The 11,091-nt window shown below is 45.0% G+C and overlaps 1 protein-coding gene across 1 annotated transcript in view; it reads left to right on the top strand.

Annotated features, from left to right (window-relative positions):
• Positions 1–364: 364 nt before the first annotated feature.
• Positions 365–11,091, top strand: part of TTLL7 (tubulin tyrosine ligase like 7) — a 139,758-nt gene continuing 129,031 nt past the window's right edge. Inside the window, exon 1 of the mRNA XM_036351279.1 lies at positions 365–593. The gene's annotated coding sequence lies outside the window, so the exon portion shown is untranslated. The remainder of the gene's footprint in view (positions 594–11,091) is intronic.

The raw sequence follows: 11,091 nt of genomic DNA, 5'->3' as shown, positions 1-11,091 counted from the left end.
GGTCAGATGAGCGCCCCGAACTGGCGCCACGGGGCCCCGCGGATGCATCCCTGGCATCTCTCGGGAGGGCACCGCCCAGGGGCACCGCCCGGGCGCCCGGTTGCTAGGTCCTCTGTTTGCGGGGTTCTAGAGGAGCCCGAGCGGGACCACCGCAACCCGGGAGAGGGGTGCCTTCAGTAAACAGCCCGGAAAAGCAGCTGCTCCTCTGTGGGTCCCCAGGCCCCCAAGTCCTACCGGGGCCGGGGGTGCTGCGGCTTCGCCTCGTCCTGGGTTGCTCCCCACTGTCGCCGCCCCGACACGCCCTGGGTGCCAGCTCCGCTCCGCTTGTCGCGCACCCCCCGCCGCAGCCCGCGAATGGTCTGGCCCGTGGGCAGCCACCTCCCCCTTCGGTGGCGACAGCAGCTCCAGCTGCTGCGGGTCCAGCTCCGGGTCCCGAGCCGAGCCGTGGCTGCCGCGGGCGGTGGGCGGGCGGAGGCGAGCACCGGACGACCAGCTCAGGTGGCGGCTGGGGCGGCCGCCCGCCGAAACCGGGACCGCAGAGGGACCGCCTGCCGGAGGGAGGCGAGCACCTGGGCTGGGCTTTCCGCACCCTGGTGAGTACCTGGTGTCCCGATCCTCCCCGACCCCTTCCACGTACCCTGGACCCGGAGGTCTCGGTCCCCACCCGGGGAGGGCACTGCTCTGGGGACCCTGTCCCTCGCGGGAGCCGCAGAACAGGGCGCTGCTGCTGCGGGTGCTAATGATTCAGCACCATTGGTGCCCAGAGGTTCGGGCATAATGGGGGACGATGGGGTGGAGGTCAATTGCTGTTTCTAGGCTCCAGTTGAAAGACCGGGCGGGCAGGGTCGGGTGGGGTGAACCAGGAGGCTCCAGGCTGGCTTGTTCTGAAATTCCATCCTTTCCCCACACCCTGGCACAAACCTCCGTGCGTTTGCCGTGCAGACTTCAAAGTGTGTCAGATTAGTGTCTTTTTCACACAAGCGAGTGAAGTCTAGGGCCATTGTGAAGACCTGTTTCTTTGCTTCTTGCCCCATTGAATGTCTAATTCATGCCATCATCCACTTCATTGTACAACACATGCCTCCTCGGTCCCCCCCCCCCCCCCCGCCCCGTAATGTGTGAGAAAGATGCTGTACCTAATACCTAATTGTCGCTGTATCTAAGTTGTCTTGTATTCAGGGTGGTTTGATTGGTCCTGGCATCATAGGAGGAAAAAATTTAAAGCAGGAATAATACTTTCAGAGTCTATGCATATATATATATATATATACACACACACACATATGTATATGATATATATTATGTATAACATATTATACATAATTATATATATATATATATATATATATATATATATATAGTCTCATTAAATCATCACAACAACCCAGAACCAAATGTGGAAAGTGAGGAGCAGGAAAGTTAGATTATGTGCTCAAGGTCACAGAACAGGAATTTGAATACAGATCTTTATGACTCTAAAGCCCATGTACCTTTCACTGTATTAAGAAGTTGTTTATCCAAGTGTACCTATACTGTATGGTCTATTAAACAGAATTAATTTTCATAGGAGTGATCTCAAACTATACCAACAACAACCTGTAAACTTCCTGTATGTGGAATTACTGTTCTTTTATATGGGGTGGGGAACCTTTTTATCTGCCAAGGGCCATTTGGATATTTATAACGTCATTCTCCGGCCATACAAAATTATCAATTTAAAATTTAGCCTGCTATAATTGGTCAAACATTTAATTAACTCACTCCTAATGTCTTGGCAGGGCCAGAAAAATGATTTCTCGGGCCTTATACGGCCTATGGGCTGGATGTTCCCCACCCCTGTTTTATATGAAAGTAAGATATGCTTTGAACTATGTGGGGAAAACCCCTATTTTCTTAGGGAGCATGTGTCAAAAGGTAATATGTGATATATATGGTGGACACTCAAGTGTTGGAGAAATCAATCAGGGAAGTAAAAAACAACAACTGAGTATCGTTTTCCTTTTTAAACTTTAGGAAAACATTTGCAGTAAGAACAATTATCTAGTTCTTAGGGTGTGTGACTGAATTGTTTTTGTGTGGTGTGTTACCTCATTATAAGGTGACAGATAAACCCAGACTAATAATGTTTTTTGATTCATTACAGTTCTGTGATTTGGTGTAACATGATAATTCCATTTTATAGACTAAGAAACTGAAATATAGAGAAGAGTCAAGATCATAAATGGTGGAATCTGAACAAGCATTGACTTTTACAAAAAAACATGTGTTGTAGCAAAATGTAGTTCTATATAGTGGAATTCATTTGTTTTTGCCCTGCCCTTCAGAGTCAACAATTATATGGACCTTGTGCGCTCCTTCTACAAAAATAATGGTGGCTAGGTTTTTCTGTGCCCCTTGCTTGGTCATTTGACTTGCTTTCATTTATGATTTATGTATTTTCTCTTAATATATGCAACTCTTGTTAATGTCTCAGGAGGCAGGTTGCTATAGCACAAATGCTCATTATCTCTAAGTGCTGGAATAGCATTTAATGGCAGTGAGGAACATAGTCATCTTAGCTCATCGTTTCTAAAGTATCGAACCATTTGTATTGGAGAATTCTTTTTCAACTTAATGGGGGATATTGATAGACTAAAGCCCACTGCCTAAATAAGGCCATAAAATGTAGTCATGAATTTACATTTGTTGTTCACACAAGACTATAAGAGAAGTAGGGTCTTGTGATGAGTCTTAAGTTTGATTTCTAGGAGGTCATTTCTTTTAGTTCTTTACGTGGATGTAGACTGTGTCCTGAACCTTGGTGTGAAACATCTTGTAGTCCTATATGGTTAATCCGAAGAGGGACAGCGGAATTGGTATGAATGAGTAAGCAAAAATAAGTGCCACTGCTATTTTTTTTTTTAAAGGAAGGTGTATGTCCTAGTGGTGGAAGGTCAGCAGGATCCTTTAAAATGGAAGCAACACATTTTATTTATATATCATTACTGAGAGTGTGAATTTAATACCAACTTGGCTTTAGAACTGCTCTCCTTATGTATTTATTTGTCAAATGACTACCTTCTGCAGACCATCTAAATTCTTGGCTTCAAGGAACTTAAGATCTAACTGGGAAGATATTTATTTACATACAAGTAATCAACAAAATAATTAGAATTGCCATAATACTAGAAAAAAGGTGGTCAACAAACTTAAGTGCTATATCAACACCTTAAGAAGGAGGAGAAATAGTAGAGGCTGGGATCATCAGAGGTTCACAGAAGTCTCCATGGGTGGAAGTGAATTAAATAACTGAGAGATGGGAAGGATTTTGATAGTCAAAAGAAAAAGCCAGAGAAGAGGTTCAGCTGAGAAGTGCACATATACTGTTTAGACCAGTGGTTCTCAACCTTCCTAATGCTGCGACCCTTTAATACAGTTCCTCATGTTGTGGTGACCCCAACCATAAAATTATTTTCGTTGCTACTTCATAACTGTAATTTTGCTACTGTTAGGAATCCTAATGTAAATATCTGATATGCAGGATGTATTTTCATTGTTACAAATTGAACATAATTAAAGCATAGTGATTAATCACAAAAACAATATGTAATTATATAGGTGTTTTCAGATGGTCTTAGGCGACCCCGGTGAAAGGGTCGTTCGACCCCCAAAGGGGTCGCAACCCACAGGTTGAGAACCCCTGGTTTAGAGACACTGATGAGTCATGAAGAACCTTGAATATCAGGCAGTGAAATCTGCTCCTTATCTGGTCGTCATAGGGAACTAGTGCATGTTTCTAAGCAGGCCACATTTATCTTGGACTGGTCTTGCTCACATTCTCCATATTCCTTGCTCCAGGTGTCCTTCCAGAAAATGGTATATTTCCTGGAAACTGATAGTAAAAGGATTAGTTTTCAATTAAACCAAGAAAAAGTTTTTTATGCAAGTAAAACTTTTCCAAGGAAGTTTGCCTTTTGAAAAGCTTCCCCCCTCTATTATAGAATTATGGACAATTTGGACATTTTAAGAATATATGTAGGAAAAAGATCACTATAATCTTACTAACTAAAGACAACCACTGTTTAATATTTGATGTGCGTTCCATGCATAATTTTAATTGGACAGTGAACATTTAAAATGCCTACATTATTTTCCATGAGGTCGATGTACCATAATTTTCTAATCTTTCCTCATGGTCACTACTAGTATATTATTGATAGTAATAAATGACATTGTGATGAGCACCTTTGTTGATAAGTTCTGTATTTTCAAAATAGTTCTTAAGAGGAAGTCTCAGTAGTAAAAAAAAGTCTGACTTCTTAATTTGTCTCTTTAAAAATTGAGATATAATGGACATATAACATTATGGTAGTTTAAGGTGTGAAACTGAGTGAGTCAAAAGGATGTCTGTAGCCACCTGTTGCACAGTAGGTCAATGAGAACTGACACTGGGCTTTGTCCTGGAGAAAGAGTGACTATCCTATCTAATAAAAGAGAAACATGGTAATTGGTGTACGACCACTACCCTTCCCATTGGCTAATCAGCGAGATATGCAAATTAACTGCCAGCCAAGATGGCGGCCGGCAGCCAGGCAGCTTGAAACTAACATGAGGCTTGCTTGCTTCAGTGACGGAGGACTCCAACGTTCCCCGCCTGCCTTGCCGGCCTCTGAGCTTGCAGTTTAAGAAACATTTTAATGAATATAGAAGTTAAACAAAACCCCAGAAACCTGTTTTCAGCTAGCCGGGATCTCATAGCTGGAGTTATACATTGTTTCGATTATAGAACCGAAACAAACCAGATACCTTCTTTCAGTAGCAGAGGCCTCAGATCTGGAGCCTCAGAGCTAAACCTGGCCCAGAATAAAAAAAAAAAAGAAAAAAAGGAGCAGTTGGGAGCAGCCATCACCCGCCAGCCTGAAAACAGTCCTCAGCCCCTCACCCAGACTGGCCAGGCACCCCAGTGGGGACCCCCACCCTGATCCAGGACACCCTTCAGGGCAAACCAGCCAGCCCCACCCATGCACCAGGCCTCTATCCTATATAGTAAAAGGGTAATATGCCTCCCAGCACCGGGATCAGTGGAGCCGAGAGGCCTCCCAGCACCGGGATCAGCTTGACAGGGGGGAGCTCCCTAACCCCTGATCGCCCTGTGGCTCTGTGTGTGACAGGGGGCGGGGCCACAACTTCCCTATCTGCCCTGCTCTGTTCCTGACAGGCGAAGGCACCCCAACCTCCTGATCAGCCCTGCTCTGTGCCAGATAGGGGGGAGCTCCCCAACCCCCTGATTGCCCTGCGGCTCTGTTTGTGACAGGGTGTGGCACCCCAACCCCTCCTCCCCCCTCCATGGGCCCTGCTCTGTGTGTGACGGGGTAGAGCCATAACCTCCCCATCGGCCCTGCCCTGAGTGTGAGAGTGGCGGTGCCCCAACCCCTGATCGGCCCTGCTCTGAGGGTGATAGGGTAGAGCCATAACCTCCCCATCGGCCCTGCCCTGAGTGTGACAATGGCAGCACCCCAACCCCCTGATTGGCCCTGCTCTGTGGGTGATAGAGGGCGACGCCCCAACTGCCCCCCACGGGCCCCGCTCTGTGTGTGACGGGATAGAGCCATAACCTCCCCATCGGCCCTGCCCTGAGTGTGACAGGGTGCAGCACCCCAGCCCCCTGATCCGCCCTGCTCTGTGTGTGACAGGGGGCGGTGCCCCAATTCCCCTATCGGCCCTACTCTGTGAGTGACAGGGGGGAGCTCCCCAACCCCCTGATGGGCTCTGCTCTGTGTGTGACAGGGGGGAGCTCCCCAACACCCTGATGGGCCCTGCTCTGTATGTGACAGGGGACAGCGCCCCAACCCCCTGATTGGCCCTGCTCTGTGCGTGACAGGGGTGGCGCTGCAACCTCCCCATCGACTCTGCCTTCAGTGTGACGGGGTGGTGCCCCAATCCCCCAATCGGCCCTACCCTGAGCATGACTAAGGGTGGCATCGCAACCTCCCAATCCACCTTGCTCTGTGCATGACAGTGGGCAGTGCCCCAACTCCCCAATCAGCCCTGCTCTGAGCCCGACCAGGGGCTGCACCTAGGGATTGGGCCTGCCCTCTGCCACCTGGGAGCGGGCCTAAGCCAGCAGGGCGTTATCTCCTGAGGGGTCCCAGACTGCGAGAGGGCACAGGCCGGGCTGAGGGACTCCCCCTTCACCCCCCGAGTGCACAAATTTTTGTGCACCGTGCCTCTAGTCCTATATAATAAAAGCCCAATATGCTGTGTGTCCAACTGTTCGTTCTACCAGTTGCTATGATGCACACTGACCACTGGGGGCAGATGTTCTGACCGGTAGGTTAGCTTGCTGCTGAGGTCCTGCCGATCGGGACTGGGTGAGTTGGGCTGGACATGCCCTGGACGAAGCCATGCACCAGGCCTCTAGTTTTATTATGAATGTTGCCACCCAGGAGAACAGGAAGCTAGTCCTCAAATTCATGAGTGATCAAGTGATCGTGAGGAATGGGTCCAGAGTTGAGAGCTATGCTGATTGGTCAGTTCTTATTAAAGCTTCCACAATCTGATTTATTCAGCACTTGGTGGCATCCTATCCAGGTCTACCTGGCTATGGCTAGACGGTTTCTAACAGAAAGAAAGTCTGTGACACATCTTGGGATTGCAAGTTAGTGACATCGTTTTAAGAGCAGAAAGAAAAAAAAATCCAGAGCTATTTCATGCTTAACAGGCTACATTCTTCTCTTATCTTAAGAGAGTATGCCTTCTAAAAACTTGCTATAAAGGCAGGCCTACAGGCCCTAGGACATTACTACATTCCAGTGCAGCTCTGGCTCTTAAAAGGGCACATTTAGTAATTTTCATTAAAAGCTAAATTCTAATATATCTAGTCTGTTATGATTTGCTGTCTGAGTCAGGCGTACAAAATAATTATTTGATATTTGTATACATTGTGAAATGATCACCACAATAAGCCTAGTTAACATTTATCACCACACATAGTTGCAAAATAATTTTTTTTTCTTATGATGTTTATTCAGGTTTTGAAACTCTACTGGATTCTGTATGTTCTCTTTGGAATATTTGCATATTAAGTATAGGGTATTTGCATATCCATAATAACTCGCAATCTTCTCAATGGCTCCTCATATTACACTCTTTCAGGCCACAAATCCTGGGGACTTGGAAAAAGGCAGGCAGCTGGGGACACTGGGGGAAAAAGATGTAAATAAAGTTGGAGGACAGGTTTGGTGAGAGTGACCAAGAGGTTATAGCTAGAGAAGGGTCATATGTGATAGACTGTTTTCTGGTCCTATTGTTGTATTTGTGGACTTTAATGCCTCCTTCCTGAAGTATCTATCTCTTTAAAACTTCAGCTTGTTGCATTCTTCTTCTGTCTCAGATTCCCAGGTCTCTAGCTTTAGTATCCTGCCAATGCAAAGCCTATGCATTCACTCTTGCACTCTGATTTGGAGAATGCACGTAGGTGAGGGCAGGAGTTCCAGATTTCCCAGTTATCAGCTGAAACCCTGGTTACAAGGTACAAGAGTGTGGTGGACAATGAAGACACCCCCAACCCCCACCCCCGGCCCTGCCCCTTCCCCATGCACATTGCCAGAGATGGCCTCTAAGAACAGCAGGCCAGTGGCTCAGTGGTTGAGTGTTGACCTATGAACCTGGAAGTCGAGGTTCGATTCCTGGTCAGGACATGTGTGCAGGTTGCTGGCTTGATCCCCAGTAGGGGACCTGCAAGTGGCAGCCAATCAATGGTTCTCTCATCATTGATGTTTCTATCTCTCTCCCCCTCTTCCTTCCTCTCTGAAATCAATAAAGATATATTAAATAAAAAAAAAAAAAAAAAGAACCGCAGTCCACCTGAGCTTCCTCCTGGTCCCACCCTCACCCTCCCTGAGGCCATTAACTGTGAGGCTAGGTAGAAGGGAAGCCAGGGGATATGAATGTGTCTTGAGGGCATAAGGAGAGAGCAGAGAGGCAGGTTCTTATAATATTCTATCAGTCCTGGGAAAGCTTAAAGGGAGCAGTGAAAACAAGCATCACAGTATAAACCCAAAAAGAGATCCCCTTTCAGGTGATTTCTGGTAGAAGCAGGATATTGAGGTAAGTAGAGTATTTTGGGCAGAATTTGTCCTGGACTTAGTTGGGACTGTTATTTAAAAGAGTTTGCTTACGCTTGTAGAAGTTGGTAAATCTATTTCTATTCCTTTCAGGCATTATCTGTCAGAGTTGAGCTGGGCTTCGACAACAGTTTCCCCAGGGTTGAGTGAAAGTTAAAAACTTAAATTTAAATAGGCTTGCCTATTTATTCTCCACCACCCCTTATTTCCTACTTCCCATCTGACAGTTCTTTGCTAACGTACTCATATAGCACATAAAACAGTTGGCAAAGCCCAGGTGTTGGGATTGTTTAGCCTCTGGGAATGTGAGCGATAATATATTTTCTCTTTTTTCTTTCCTTTTTTATCTGCAAGCAGGTGTTTAGCCTGTGTTTCTTTGACTCATTTGAAAGCTTAGAGGTAGGTGGTCCTGTGGTCACTGGGCCTCTTTCAGGGCTTCCCTGAAGGTCTCTGCGAACTCCTTCCTTTTCAGATGGGTGCTATCCTTGGTCCACTGGGTATGCCGAATTACCCACATTTTTTTTTTATTATTTTTCTAAATTGGTTGTGGCACTCAAGCTTTCAAACTTCTTATTTTTGTTCCTATGCTTATCTGTGTTAAATGGGACATTTTTTTGACCAAGGATTATTTTGAGCATTTCTCTCTCTATTTTCGAAAGTCTGAACGGATGCCACAACTAATCAACAAGATGATGATTGCTTGTTTTTATAAAAATTCTCCTCTCTCCTCCATTAATGTATTTGCAGTCAAATAGATTTTTTTTTAAAGTAAATTGAGCATTTGTAGCTTTGGAAGACGGATCAGCAGTAATTCAGGCAGCAGCTTCAAAACTATCTCAACGTTCTCTGTTGGCTTAGGTTTTTAGAGCTGCTTAGGTATACCACTCATTTAAGGTAGTACTATCTTTCTTTAGAATTGGGAAAATTTTCATATGTAATTTTATCCTCACTATTTAAAATCTATTTCTTCAAGGTCCTTAATAAATAAAATGTGTAAGGATGTGTGACTTTCATAATGATTGCTAAAAAAACCAGGACAATAATTTTAGTACACGTCTCAATTTATATTTAGAATCAGTCAGTCTGTAGTTACCCAACACATATGTGCTAGCTACTCTGTGGAGGGGAAAGATAGGAATTCAAAACTTTCCATAATCAGCTTACTGTACATGAAACCAGATGGGGCATTTTCATTTAGCTTTAGGGTTTGGTGATACCAAGATTATAATATTTAATTACTTAGCATCTCTTACTCTAGAATCCTAAAGATTGGCAGATATGATTTCTATCCTCCATTTTAGCAGTGTGAAAAAATGAAGCTGGAGGTGAGAGGGGAAAAAAGAAAACAGGCAAGATTCACCTGAAGAATTGCAGTAGGGTTAGAAATTGGTCTACAGCTGCCCCTTTTAGAAACTAATTTTGATACTAGAAGCTAGTATTTACTATTATATGTAAACAAGAGGATAATCTTTATTAGCTTGTTGGATAGTTTTGAAGGTTTTATTTCTTTAAGGGAATTTGAGAGAAAAATAACTTGTTGCATTTATTGAATAATTTTTCCTAACCTCTGACACCTACTTTTAGTTCACATCTGCTTCTCCTTGGTCCACAAAAACATTTCAACTCATTATTTTTGGAAAATCGAAACAAGGTATTTCTAGTATTTTTCTGCAAAAAATGAAAGGATATATGATTTTCTTCCATCCCATACATTGCCTTTTCATTCTATTGTGTCCTCTGACATACAAAAAATGTTGTTTTCCCATTTGTCTATTTTTGCGTTTGTTGCATATGTAGCATTATTTTTTTAGCAGCTAATAAATGTATCCACAGAATTGTTTCAAGTTGTGTTCATTCTTTTTCTTCTTATTCTTTTAAGTCCACAAGATTATTTTTGAGACTATCTATATATATATAAAAGGCTACGTTTCCATCTGTCCGACTGGTCGCTATGACACCCACTGATCACCAGGGGCAGACGCTCAACTCAGGAGCTTCCATGATGCGCACTGGCCATTTAAAAATAAACAGCACCGCGGACCTGGCACCGACAAACCAACACTCGGCTTCCCCCATGTGGGACACAGGACTTGCCACCACCTTGGAGTGACACCCACCAAATCGCAGCCAATGCTGCCAAGACCCCATGGTGCAAAATGCAGCCCACAGCCCAGCCCAGCCCAGAAACGGTCACTGTGGGCACCGGGTAATGATGTCACATAGCAATACCCAGCTTTCTCTCTAGAGACTAACTAGCCTCTTTGGAGTTTCTTCAGCCCAGGAACTGACTTGCTTTGCAGCCAGGTGCAAACATTTGATAGTTTAACCAAATGTTTGTGAAGCATTTTCCTGTGCCTCATCTCATTTGATCCTCACAGGAGACTAGGTAGAATCCGATTTTCTTTTCATTAGTGAGAAAATGGAGATTTAGAAAGTTTAGAAACTTGACCCGACTGAAAAGAAAAATGCTGGAACTTGAAAATGACCAGGTTTTCTCACTGTGCAGAATATAATCAAACACTGCTACAGTTAAATATTTTACCCTTTGTTCTCCCTGTGTGATCTACAATAATAATCTGCTTTGAGTTGATATTTACTGCTGTGTTGCTGACAATTACCTGAAAGAGAAGTTGGGGTGCTTCACTGGGCTGGAAAAAGTTTGGCTAAATCAGAAAGTAGGTCTAATTAAGCAAGTTTATCTATATACTAGAGGCCCAGTGCAGGAAAATTAATGCACTGGAGGGGGGATCCCTCAGCCCAGCCTGCCTCCTCTCACAGTCTGGGAACCCTCAGGAGATGTCCTACTGACGGCTTAGGCCCTCTTCCCTAAGCCACAGTCTGGCCTCCCTCTGCGGGAGGCAACCAGGCCAATGAGGGGAAGGCTCCGCCCCATCACCCTGCCGCTGCTGCTGCCAGCCACCACGGCTGCCTGCCCTCAGCCCTTGCAGGTGCCGTGCCTCGGCTTTGTTTGGAAGGACATTTGGAA

The sequence above is a fragment of the Myotis myotis genome, unplaced genomic scaffold (assembly GCF_014108235.1).
Source record: "Myotis myotis isolate mMyoMyo1 unplaced genomic scaffold, mMyoMyo1.p scaffold_m19_p_2, whole genome shotgun sequence".
Classification (NCBI taxonomy): Eukaryota; Metazoa; Chordata; class Mammalia; order Chiroptera; family Vespertilionidae; genus Myotis; species Myotis myotis.
This window is presented reverse-complemented; position numbering and strand designations above follow the sequence as displayed.